General features: G+C 44.8%; 1 long non-coding RNA gene across 1 annotated transcript in view; it reads right to left on the bottom strand.

Annotated features, from left to right (window-relative positions):
- Window positions 1–1052: 1052 nt before the first annotated feature.
- Window positions 1053–12044, bottom strand: part of LOC140739398 (uncharacterized) — a 29402-nt gene continuing 18410 nt past the window's right edge. Inside the window, exon 4 of the long non-coding RNA XR_012101620.1 lies at window positions 1053–3009. This is a non-coding gene — a long non-coding RNA (uncharacterized lncRNA). The remainder of the gene's footprint in view (window positions 3010–12044) is intronic.

Below are 12044 nucleotides of genomic sequence, written 5' to 3'. Positions count from 1 at the left end.
TTCTTATATAGTTCTATCTCACTGGCTGCTGTTTGCCTCCCAAGTACCACTCTGAGCTCGCTAGCAAATGAGTGAAAAGCATGATCAAGTACCAATGAAGGAATTCTGAATGTTGCCCTCAGAGAGGAAAGCAAGTTCATTGCTACACTGAAGATGCTTAGCAATCCTAGCCATTTGTTGAATGATGAATTACTTTGACATCCAGAAGCTGTGTTGGCAGAAGTGTGAACTCCACCTCAGGTAATGTCTTCTTGTACTGGAAGATATCTGTCATTTGACAAAGGAGGAAGCTGGGTGTGTGCTCTTAATAGCTCATATAGCCATATGGTATTGTTTCCTTGCCTTGTTAGTAATGGCAGAGTGAATTAAATATTAGGACACAAGGTTACAAATTGCTGTACAATATAATTTTATTGTTGCTGAAGGCTTAATGTGTATGGATGTCCAAATTTGATCTGCTTGTCCTGTTCTGAATTAATCTCATTTCGTATGATGGTTATGCCATACAGCACAAGTGAGCTGTTTAGAGTTCCCATTATGAAAGAAAGAATGGCTCCTAAACTCTACACAATGTACTGTGAAAAGTAAGGGTTCTAATAACATCCCTGTCTGAATTCTCTGCACAAGTCCTGTTCACCCTTTCCTGAAGGAGTGTTTACAAAATAAAAATCTTGTTGCAAGGAACTTGGAAATAAACTTGTTATATATTAAAGTTAGAAATTAAGGAACTGTATGAATGAATTAAATAAATAAATCTCTGATCAGTTAGTAAAAAATATAAGCTGCAGTATCACTTTGTCCAAATGGGGGCACCGTCTGGTAAATGAACATGAATTTACCTGAAAGTTGTGGTGAGCACAGATGGAGGAATTCCTGTGTCTGGCTACATCTGTGTGTCTGGAGCAATAAGCACCAATGCCATCAGGAGAGGGAAAGCAGAGAATTTGTTTTTTAAAATTGAAAAGGGGTTTCAATTTTCCTTATGAATCCATAAGAAATGCAACAAGGAGATGGCGCCGGTGAACAATGCGATTAACGGCTACATCCTCCAGACGATTCACAAAACTACTTCTTTCACTTCTTTTATGCTTTCTCGTTCTTTCAAAAGTGGGTCTGCTACTGTTGGAGCCTAGGATCTACATTTTGGTGGTGTGTTTTCAGGCCTATTTGGCGCTTTGCTCTCCCCGAAGCTTTGAGCAAAACGTATAGCTTTGAAGCAAAGGAGCCTGAAGACAGCTCGCTGAGTAATGCACTACGGAAGACTGAGATCATCAAGGTGAGTGTGGAGGTGAGGAAGTGTTCAGAGCCATCTACCAGCCTCTCGCTCGCTGCTGCCGGAGGACGGTGTCTGTGTGTGATGGTCTCTCTTTCTCCCTCTCGCTCACTGGTCTCCCAATGTGTCTGAATGGTCTCTCTCCCTCGATGCTGTCAGAGGATGGTGCTGGAGTTCTGGGTCTTGGGCAAGGTTTGATCAATGTGGTTTGTGGATTGGATTTTGTAGTTCACGTTATGATGTGTTTCTGGTTGTTCCTTTTTCTTTGTTGCTAATTTAGGCAATTTTGATCTGGGTGTCCTGTTAGATAACAAACTGAGCTGAACTGAATACGCCTGGACTCTACTGATTTTGTGTTTTATATGCTGTGCTTTTTGCTTGCTTTTTACTGCCAATTGCATGATTTGTTTTTTGGTTTTCACACTGGGGCAGAGGGGATTGATGTTATCCTTTGAACGAGTTCCATGGTTTTCTTTAGGTGTTTTTTTGTTTGGGTGTTGCCTGTGGGGAAGACAAACTTTGGGTTGTATACTGCATACATACTTTGATAATAAATGTACTTTTAATCTTTGAATCAAATATTTTAAAATATTAGCTTCACTTTTGTAAATCATCGGATTCCATTTCATTTTATTGAATCATTCACAAGATACAATCTTGCTCAGTTTCTTCCAGATGTTTCAATAATAGTGTTACAGCAGATATTAGTTTAATATAATTTAGTTTAGTAGATAACTTTAAAAAACTTTGGCCCAAAATGGTGTTAAGGGATACAATAGAGACATAGTCATAGAACACTACAGCTCAGAAACTGGCCCTTTGGCCCATCTATTAATCTGCCCAGTCCCATCAATTTGCACTCAAAGCATAGCCCTGCAATACCCCTCTCATCCATGTACCTATCCAAATTTCTTAAGTGTTGAAATTGGACCTGCATCCACCACTTCCACTGTCAGTTCATTCCATACTCTCACCGCCCTCTGAATGAAGAAGTTTCCCCTTATGTTGCCTTTAAAATTTCACCTTTCACCCTTAACTCCAACCTCAGTAGAAAAAGCCTGCTTGCATTTATCCTATCTATACCCCTCCATTTTGTATACTGTACCTCTATCAAATCTCCCTTCATTCTTCTACACTCCAGCAAATAAAGTCCTAATCTACTCAACCTTTCCCTATGACTCAGGGCCTCAAGTCCTGGTAACATGCTTATCAATTTTCTCTACACTCTTTCAATATCATTGACATCTTTCCTGTGCGTGGGTGACCAAAACTGCACACAGTACTGCAATTTGATCCTCATCAACATCTTCCACAACTTCAACATAACATCCCAACTCTCGAATTCAATAGCAACACGAGTGAACCTGCAGATGCTGGAAATAAATAAAAACACAAAATGCTGGCATTCTAAGGGGCCGGCTGGCGGCGTAGTGGCATCAGCGCCGGACTCCGTATCCAGCCGGCTCCCTTGCACGCTTTCCGTCCGTGCTGGGTTGAGCGTCGAGCTAGCAACTTGACCTCATAAAAAAAACTGGAGAACACCACAGAAACGTCACATGATGAGCCATCGCCAAAAAGATCAGTGCAGAAAGCTTGTCATGACGGCACCCGATGACTCCACCAGGAGTTAAGGGCATTCTTCTCTGCTGAGTTCTGCCAGCATTTTGTGTCCTCTATTCAGTACTTTGATTTATGAAGGCCAAGGTGCCAAAAGTTTTCTTTGTGACTCTCTCTGCCTGTAATGACACATTAAAGGAATTATACATCTGTATTCCCAGATCCCTCTGTTCTATCACACTGCTCAGTGCCCTACTGCTCACTGTGTAAGACCTATTCGGGTGGGTTCTCCAAGTGCGACACCTCACACTTGTCAGGATTAAATTCCATCTGCCCTTTTCAGACCATTTTTCCAACTGGTCTAGATCCCACTGCAAGCTTTGATAGTCTTCCTCACTATGACTGAACCTTTTTGACCAAACTCCCGTGCAAGAACTTGTTAAAGACCATGCTAAAGTATATGTAGACAGCATACACTGCCTTGCCTTCATCAATTTTTCTGGTAACTTCCTCAAAAAACTCTGTAAGATTGGTTAAACATGACTTGCCATGCACAAAGCCATGTTAACTATCCCTAATCAGTCCCTGTCTGTCCAAATACTTGTATATGTGGTCCCTTAGAATCTCTGCTGATGTCAGGTCCACCGGCCTTATAATTTCTTGGTTTATTCTTAGAGCCTTTCTTAAACAACAGAACAACATTAGCTGTCCTCCAATCCTCTGGCAGGATCTGAGGGAAACCCTGGGGTTTTATCCACCCTAATTTGCATCAAGACAACAAACATCATCTCCTCTGTAATCTCACTGCTGCTTTGCCTCACTACTACGGACTGTGTCTGTCTCCCGAACAAATACATATGGAAAAAAAATCAATTTAAAATCTCCCCCTTCTCTTTGGATTCTATGCATAGAATACCACTCTGATTATCCAGAGGACCAACTTTTTCCCTAAATATGTTTATGCTCTTAGAATATAGGCAGAAGCCCTCGGGATTCTGCTTCACCTTGTCTGCTAGGGCAACCTTGTGCCTTTTATTTTTAGCCACCCTGATTTCCTCCTGTATTCTCTTGCATTTCTTATACTCTTCAACTACCTCATTTGCTCCTTCCTGCCTACTCCTGCCATGCACCTCCTTTTCGAACTTGAATATCCCTTGAAAACAAAGGTTTCCCTAAGCATATTATCCTTGCATTTTATTCTAACTAGTTTAGGACTAATTATAGATCCATTTACGATGGTGCTGGTGAAACTCAGAGATGCCTTACTGGCAGAAAAATCTACTAACTATTCCATTAATCACACTTCTTTCGGACAACAATTACTGCAATCAATAGCCTGCAATCAACTCCCTTTCAGAGTTGAGATTTTGAGCTGCCTGTATGACCTGGCAATTTTACAGTGTAAACTGAAGTCTCAAAGGTGCAGCATGGTATGTACTGGCCAAATCGGGGCAGAAGGCCACATACCTGAGAGTGGGGATTGAGCCAATCTTTGCCCGTTGCTGGAGTGGACTTAGAGCCCATTCGAAGTAGCAGACCTGAGGCGAGGCAGAGTCAAGGTGCCAGGGCCCGACCTTAAGAGCAAGGAACAAGCCGATGTTTGACCAAATTAGGTGCTGATCCAGATTGGAAAGGTCAGATACGGACCAAATCATGGCGGTGCGATCCGGACCTGAGAGCATATCAAAGCGGCAGGGCCAGGAACCAAGAGTGAGTAACGAGCTGATGTTTGGCCGATTTCAGCGCTGTGCCAGATTGAAAAGTTCAGGGTGTTGGGGCCAGAGAGTGAGGTTTACTCATCTCTGCACCGAACAGAGGCTGTGGCCTGCAACTAATGGGCCTCAGGACCGGCTGCAACGGTGACAGTCTTTAAGGCTGTGAACCCACTTTCATGAACTTTAGTTCCGAATGTTATTTGTTTTTTTTTTATTGTTTGCTCAATTTGTTCTTTTCTTTTGTACATTGGATGTTTGGCAGTCTTCCTTTTTAATGGGTTCTATTGGGTTTCTTCTCTTGTGTGGCTGTCTGTAAGGAGATGAATCTCAAGGTTCTATGTAGTACGCATACTTTGATAATAAATGTACATTGAGCTTTGACAGGAACGTACTCTCAAATTTCACACTTGAAGACCTCCCATCTTTGCCAGAAAAGAACCTGTTTGTTCGCAAGTCAAAGAAAAACTCACAGCTAAATATATTGAGCATGTGGAGTGTATAATTAGTAAGTAATACGTGTTTATTCTCTGTAGCAGTTGGGAAATGGTGTGCTGCCCTATGATGAGAAATCTAAACTGATCATCTATGCTCTTATGGTACAACTATCATGTGAAATGGGATTATGGGATTAATTCAGAACAGATCCAGCAGATCAAATTTGGCCATCCATACACCACATTAAGCTTCACCTACAATAAAATTACATTGCACAACAATTTGTAGCCTTATGTTCCAACATGCAGTTCACTCTGCCGTTACTAGCAAGGTAAGGGAGCAACACTCATTTACTCAGCAGAGTAGAGTATGCTGGGAGAAGGACACTAGACACACAAAAAAAAATGACAGCAACATGGCAAAAGCTGAACATATGTATACTAACCAGAAAACAAAGCAATATGTAATAGAGCCTAAGTAATCACAAAACCAATTTGTCAGGTCAAAGCAGTTCAATCCTGCCGTGCTGAGTCATTAATGGTGTTGAATAATTGAACAGCTAACAGGAGGAGGCACTCAACAAACAGCTCCATCTTCAATGATAGCATAACCTGATACATTAGCGTTTTTAAGTTGGATGTTTGCAAGATGTTCAAACTTTATTGCTGTAAAATCTCTTGATGTCATGTGACAGGTATAGCATTCTTGACAGTTATTTAAGTTAGAAAATATCTTCAAAAGCTGCATGATAGGTTGTGCATTGAAGATGCTTACAATTACATCTCAATATACTGGAAATTCTAGCTGTGACTTGAATTTTTAGAAAATATATATATACTCCCATCTATAATCCCACTCAAGTTCTGTGCACAAAATTCAATTGCATTGTAAGAAGTTGTGCTTAATATTTCAGGAAAGGACCAAATGATCATATCAAGTAATTATACATTGAAGAGTTTAATGAGTAGACAAGTTATTTAATTCTATTAATTATCCCTTTCTCTGAGTATAAGGGGCATAGTATTACACCAATCAAGACAAGCAAACTTTGGATTTGTGAGTTGAAATAATCCCTTGGACTTGTATTAAATAATACATATATTCTATCGTTCCTCTTCACCATGTATTCACCGAGTGTTCAGTCGGTTCCGAGGCACAACGCTCACTGCTTATATCGGATGCCTTGCTTTAAATACTTGTTGCCTAGAGGCAGTGTGCAATAACACTAAAGAAAGATTTGTACCTTTCAGGATATCCAAAAGTATACTACAACCAATAAAGTACTTTTTCCATGAAATGTGGTCATTGTAACAAAGGAAACAGAAATGCTATGCAGAATTACACGCAACCTTTTCACCATCAGCAATGTATTAATGACCAGACCATCTGGATTTTGTCAGCAGTACTGATTCAGTAGATCACTTGGATAACTCCCCAGCACTTCAAAATACTACCATAGGCTCTCTATTGCATCTGAAAAATAGGACATCTGACTGGTCAGCACAGCCTCAGAATGACACTGGAGCAGTTCTGAGGATGAGTCATAAAGTGTTGCTAGAGCTGTTCCAGACCATAACTCAAGATAAAGAACAGGAAATTTTAAAGATCAGGAAATCTCAATTAGTAACTGCCTCTTAATAGTCGCAACTATTTTCAAACAAGATGTAAATGGATAATTAATACATTATAAGCAATCCCTTTGTAATTAACCCTTGTGGTACTGCCAAACAGTGAACTCTGAAATAAAACTGATAAATTTCACATTCAAAATATTGAGTATTGGAGTTGAGATGTTATGCTGAAGTTATATGAGGTATTGGTGAGGCCTAATTTGGAGTATTATGTTCAGTTCTGGTCACCATACCTACAGGAAGGATCGCAATAATATTGAGAGCACAGACAAAATTTACAAGTGTGTTGCTGGGATTTCAGGACCTGAGTTTTAGGGAAAGGTTGAATAGGTTAGGATTTTATTCCCAAGAGCGTGGGAGAAATGAGGGGAGATTTGATAGAGGTGTTAAAGTTGAGTGGTGTAGATAGGGTAAATGCAAGCAGGCTTTTTTCCACTAAGGTTGGGTAAGATGAGAACTGGAGGTCATGGGTTAAGGATGAAAGATAAAATACTTAAGGAGTACATGAGAGGGATCCTCTTCACTCAGAGGATGGTGAGAAGTGGTCGATGCAGGTTCCGTTTCAACATTTTGACATGGTGTACAGTAAAGGTCGAAGTGCAGAGGGAGAGACATAGCAGCAGAATGAACAGTTCACTGAGCTTTGTTAAGAACTGTACAGAACAAAAGGAAAATAATAAATGCTAGACCAAAGCTCTCAAACTAAAATCCAACACAGTCACTGTGGCTCACAAGCTGTAACTTGATACTTTGCTGCATCCGTCTAAACTGTAATCCCCTTTCCCAGAACATGGGCAATGGAAAGCTGGGAGTGTTGCCGTCTCTATGCTTTGGTCAAGACTGAGACAAAAGGGAGGGAGTTAAGTGCAACCACAAGTAAACCCTGATTGGCTGGAATGTGCATTCTCACAAACGTGATTGCTGACCCCTCTCAGCTGCCTGACTCTGACATGATGCTTTCTATATTAGAGTTCATGGTTGTGACATAATTGTGAATTAATCATTTGTCGGGTACAGGTATCGATTATAACCAAAATTTTGATGCCAAACTCTGCCATCTTCATCAGGGATGGTGCCTGGGCATGTCTCGTCTGGTAGTATGTTTTTATTTATTGGATGTTTGGATAAGTACATGTGGTGGTTCAGTCCGAAGTCCGTGGTCCGGTCCACGGACTCCGGGTTTTCCAGCAGTCCATTGTTGTGGTTGGACTTAACCAGAAACACCTGAGGCTCATATTGGAACTGGGAATATAAGTGGTCCTGGTAGGGAGTGTGGTTGGGGGGTTGTCTTGTCAAGAGACTCATGGCACAGATGGCTGGTGGAAGGCTAGAATGGACTCTTGCCATCCTTGGGGCTGCTTTGGAGAACCGTGGCTTCTGGGAGCCTTGCTTGTAATAGTTGGAGTGGTCATTGCAGTATGGATTCAGCTGTTTCCCGGGCCAGCTGGGTGGCCGTCAGCCACTCCGAGCTAGGTGGGGATCTGGTTGCTTCCGTAGCCAGCCAAGGCTGCCGGCTGTAACGGCTAGTCGGAGCTACCCCGATGCAGAGGTGGAGCTGTCTGTTGTTCCTTGGTGTTTGTCTCTTCCTGTCCTCGCTCCTGTGGGGTAAGTCTGGCCATTCTGCCGTTGCCCTGTGGGGGGATCTGTCTTGCCTCGACCTCGCCTCCATGGGGTAAGTCAGGTCGTTCTGCCGTTGCCCTGCGGGGGGGATCTGTCTTGTCTTTGCCTCCATTGGGTAGGTCAGGCCGTTCCGCCATTACCCGCCAGATGGTCCTACCCCACCTTGGTGTGGAGTGATAGATGAGTCCCAGCTTGTCGGAGGATAAATCTTGGCTCCATGTTGATGTACAGTTCCTAGTCTGCCCCTAGCTAGAGCCTCCAAGTTCCCCAAGCTCCAGGACCGCAGCCTACAGCCTCGAGCCCCAACCCAAGCCTGCAGCCACCAGCCCCGACCCACGCCTGCGGCCTCGAGCCCCGACCCACGCCTGCGGCCACCAGTCCCGAACCACGCCTGCGGCCACCAGTCCCGACCCACGCCTGCGGCCACCAGCCCCGACCCACGCCTGCGGCCTCGAGCCCCGACCCACGCCTGCGGCCTCGAGCCCCGACCCACGCCTGCAGCCACCAGCCCCGACCCACGCCTGCAGCCTCGAGCCCCGACCCACGCCTGCGGCCTGCAGCCACGAGCCCCGACCCACGCCTGCGGCCTGCAGCCTCGAGCCCCGACCCACGCCTGCGGCCTGCAGCCTCGAGCCCCGACCCACGCCCGCGGCCTCGAGCCCCGACCCACGCCCGCGGCCACGAGCCCCGACCCACGCCCGCGGCCTCGAGCCCCGACCCACGCCCGCGGCCTCGAGCCCCGACCCACGCCCGCGGCCTCGAGCCCCGACCCACGCCCGCGGCCACCAGCCCCGACCCTGCAGCCTGCAGCCTCCAGCCTCGACCCAAGCCTCAAGACCCCAAGTCCCTAGCCAAACCTCATCACGTCCTCGCCTGGGTTTGTGGGTCCAAGACCGAGGCAAGATCCAGGTTCTGGGTCCTTGTCCAGACTCAGGCTCGGAGTCCACCCTCGGCTCCTTGTTCCCAGTCCCTCATCCTGGTCCTGCTTCCCATGCCGAGACTGCATCCAGTACTGTCCTGTTTCCGGGACTCCAGTGTCTGTGCCCTGCAGCTGGGTCCTGATTCAACACCTGACTTATGACAGTACATGGATGGGAGGGATATGGAGGGCTACAATCTAGGTGCGAGTCAATGGGACTAGACAACATAATAGCTCAGCAGAGATGGGTGGGTGTGGAGAGGATGTTTCCTATGGTGGGGGTATCCAGAACTAGAGGGCATAGCCTCAAAGTAGAAGAGGAACCTTTTAGAACAGTAAGGAGGCATTTTTTTTGCCAGAGAGTCATAAATCTGTGGAATGCACTGCCTCTGCCACAGACTGCGGTGGAGGCCAAGTCCATGGGTATATTTAAGGCAGAAGTTGATCATTTCCTGATCACTCAGAGCATCAAAGGATAAGGCAAGAAGGCAGCTGATGGGGTTGAGTGGGATCCGGGATCAGTCATGATGGAATGCTGCAGCAGACTCGATGGGCTGAATGGCCTAATTCTGCTCCTGTGTCTTATTAGATGGGCCAGCCGGCCGGTTTTCTGTGCTACAGTGTTCTACTCTAATCAGTGCATAATTGGTGAGGACTATTTTTGCATACTGTGTTGCAATGGAAAGGATGGACTGAAATAAGAATTACTATCTTCTGTTCACCCTACAGTACGTCTTTCATGATTTCACAATATGACAACTGCCTTCAGTATCTCTTTTTCACAAGAGAATGCCTCAATCCTGGGAGTAATTTTTTACGAGGCTGAGTTGCTAGCTTGACACTCAACACAGCACGGATGCAACCGGCCAGATTCGAACTTGGGACCACTTATCTTGAAGTCCAGTGCTGATGCCACTACACCACCTGCCGGCTTAATCCGAGTGGTCTCTCCTCATATATATCACTTTCCACCACATATTTCCTGTTTTGTTGTTGCCAGAACTAGATACAGTATTCTATCTGTGGCTCAGATAGTTCTGGTGGCCCTTCCCTGCTCTTAAATTCAGTACCTCAACAGCTAAACACAAAAATTAGGTATTCTTTCTTAACCATCTTACTTATGTGTCTTCCTTCCTTCTGGGATCTATAAATATGTAATGCAAGATCCTTCTGCTGTTCTACATGTCTTGCTATCCATGTTTGGTCCACTTTTGGATTATAACTGTTCTGATATCTGGGGGTGAGCAATGTGGGTCCTCATTATTCCATTTGTTGCACTGAGGACTTGGCTGCCTGGATTCAGAACTGGCGTGCCTACAGAAGAACACAGAACATAGAAATTTACAGCACATTACAGGCCCTTCAGCCCACAATGTTGTGCTGACCATGTAACCTACTCTAGAGACTACCTAGAATTTCCCTATCGCATAGCCCTCGATTTTCCTAAGCTCCATGTACCTATCTAAGAGGCTCTTAAAAGACCCTATTGTATCCGTTTCTACCGCCACTGCCGGCAGTACATTCCACACACCCACCACTCTTTGTGTGAAAAACTTACCCCTAACATTCCCTCAATACTTATTTCCAAGCACCTTAAAACTATGCCTCCTCATGTTAGCCATTTCAGCCCTGGGGAAAAGCCTTTGGCTCTCAACACGATCAATGCCCCTCAGCATTTTATACTGTACACCTCGATCAAATCACCTCTCATCCTCCATTGCTCCAAGGAGAAAAGGCCAAATACACTCAACCTACTCTCATAAGGTACGCCCTCCAATCCAGGCAACATTCTTGTAAATCTCTCTGCACTCTCTATAATATCCACACCCTTCCTGTAGTGAGGTGACCAGGACTGAACACAGCACTCCGAGGACTTGTATAGCTATGTGTGGTAGACAGGTGTGGTACTATTGGTATTCCGCAGGGATCTGTTCCAGGGATTTCACTTTTTGTGACTTTTATAAATGACCTTGGATGAGGATGTGGAGGGGTGGAGTAAGTTAGCAGATGACACAAAGGTTGGAAGTATTGTGGATAGAGTAGAAGATTGCTATAAGTTAATTATTTAATTTCCACTAAGAAGACGGTGCACTCGGATGCAGCGGCTTCTGTGGGGTCAACCAAAGGTGATATTGTCTTTTTTTAAATGTATTTGTTACAATTGCAAGATCCTACTGGACATTAAGAATTTAAAATACTTCAGGTCAATCCCACAGCAAATTACTCATTGGCAGATAAACGGACAGAGCTGGGTGTGTCACGGCTCATGCTTTGGCCTACATCAATGAGGCAACTGAGCCACTGTGCAGAGGCTGTGTGCAGTCCAATAGCGAGTGATCATTTTAGTGACTTTCCTTGTGATCGCAAGACCCTGTTGGGTACATTGGTGGTGTGGAATGCTACAAGCACAATTCATTGGTTTATTGGTGAACAGCCGGTTTGGACGGGAGAGGAATTGCGTGCCCTTGATTATGGTAAGGTCTGGGCCTCAAGCTGTAGTGTCACCCGTCTGCAGCCGCCCAGGAGAGGGATCAGAGTCGGGCACTCCACTGGAGTCCTGGAGGCAGTGTGGACCGACATCCATGATGGACTTGGTGCCGGCCCCTCTGTTCAGTCGGCAGAAGACAAACTGTATTGTGTTCAACTGCATACCGCTGCAACATTCATGGACTCGTGTATTTGGACGATTGTTTTTGTGTGACTGTATTTTACTCCTATTGTATGTGTGCTGTATGTGCCTTGTGCTGTGAATGACTGTGGGTACTGTGTTTTGCACCTTGGCCCCAGAGTAACACTGTTTCATTTGGCTGTATTCATGGTTGAACAATTAAACTTGAACTTGATTAGGGATGTAGTATTGGGCAGAGGAATGGAAGATCAAACTTCTGAAGATG

The sequence above is a fragment of the Hemitrygon akajei genome, chromosome 15 (genome assembly GCF_048418815.1).
Source record: "Hemitrygon akajei chromosome 15, sHemAka1.3, whole genome shotgun sequence".
Classification (NCBI taxonomy): Eukaryota; Metazoa; Chordata; class Chondrichthyes; order Myliobatiformes; family Dasyatidae; genus Hemitrygon; species Hemitrygon akajei.
Note: the sequence above shows the minus strand (reverse complement) of the source record. Positions and strands in the feature narration are given on the sequence as shown.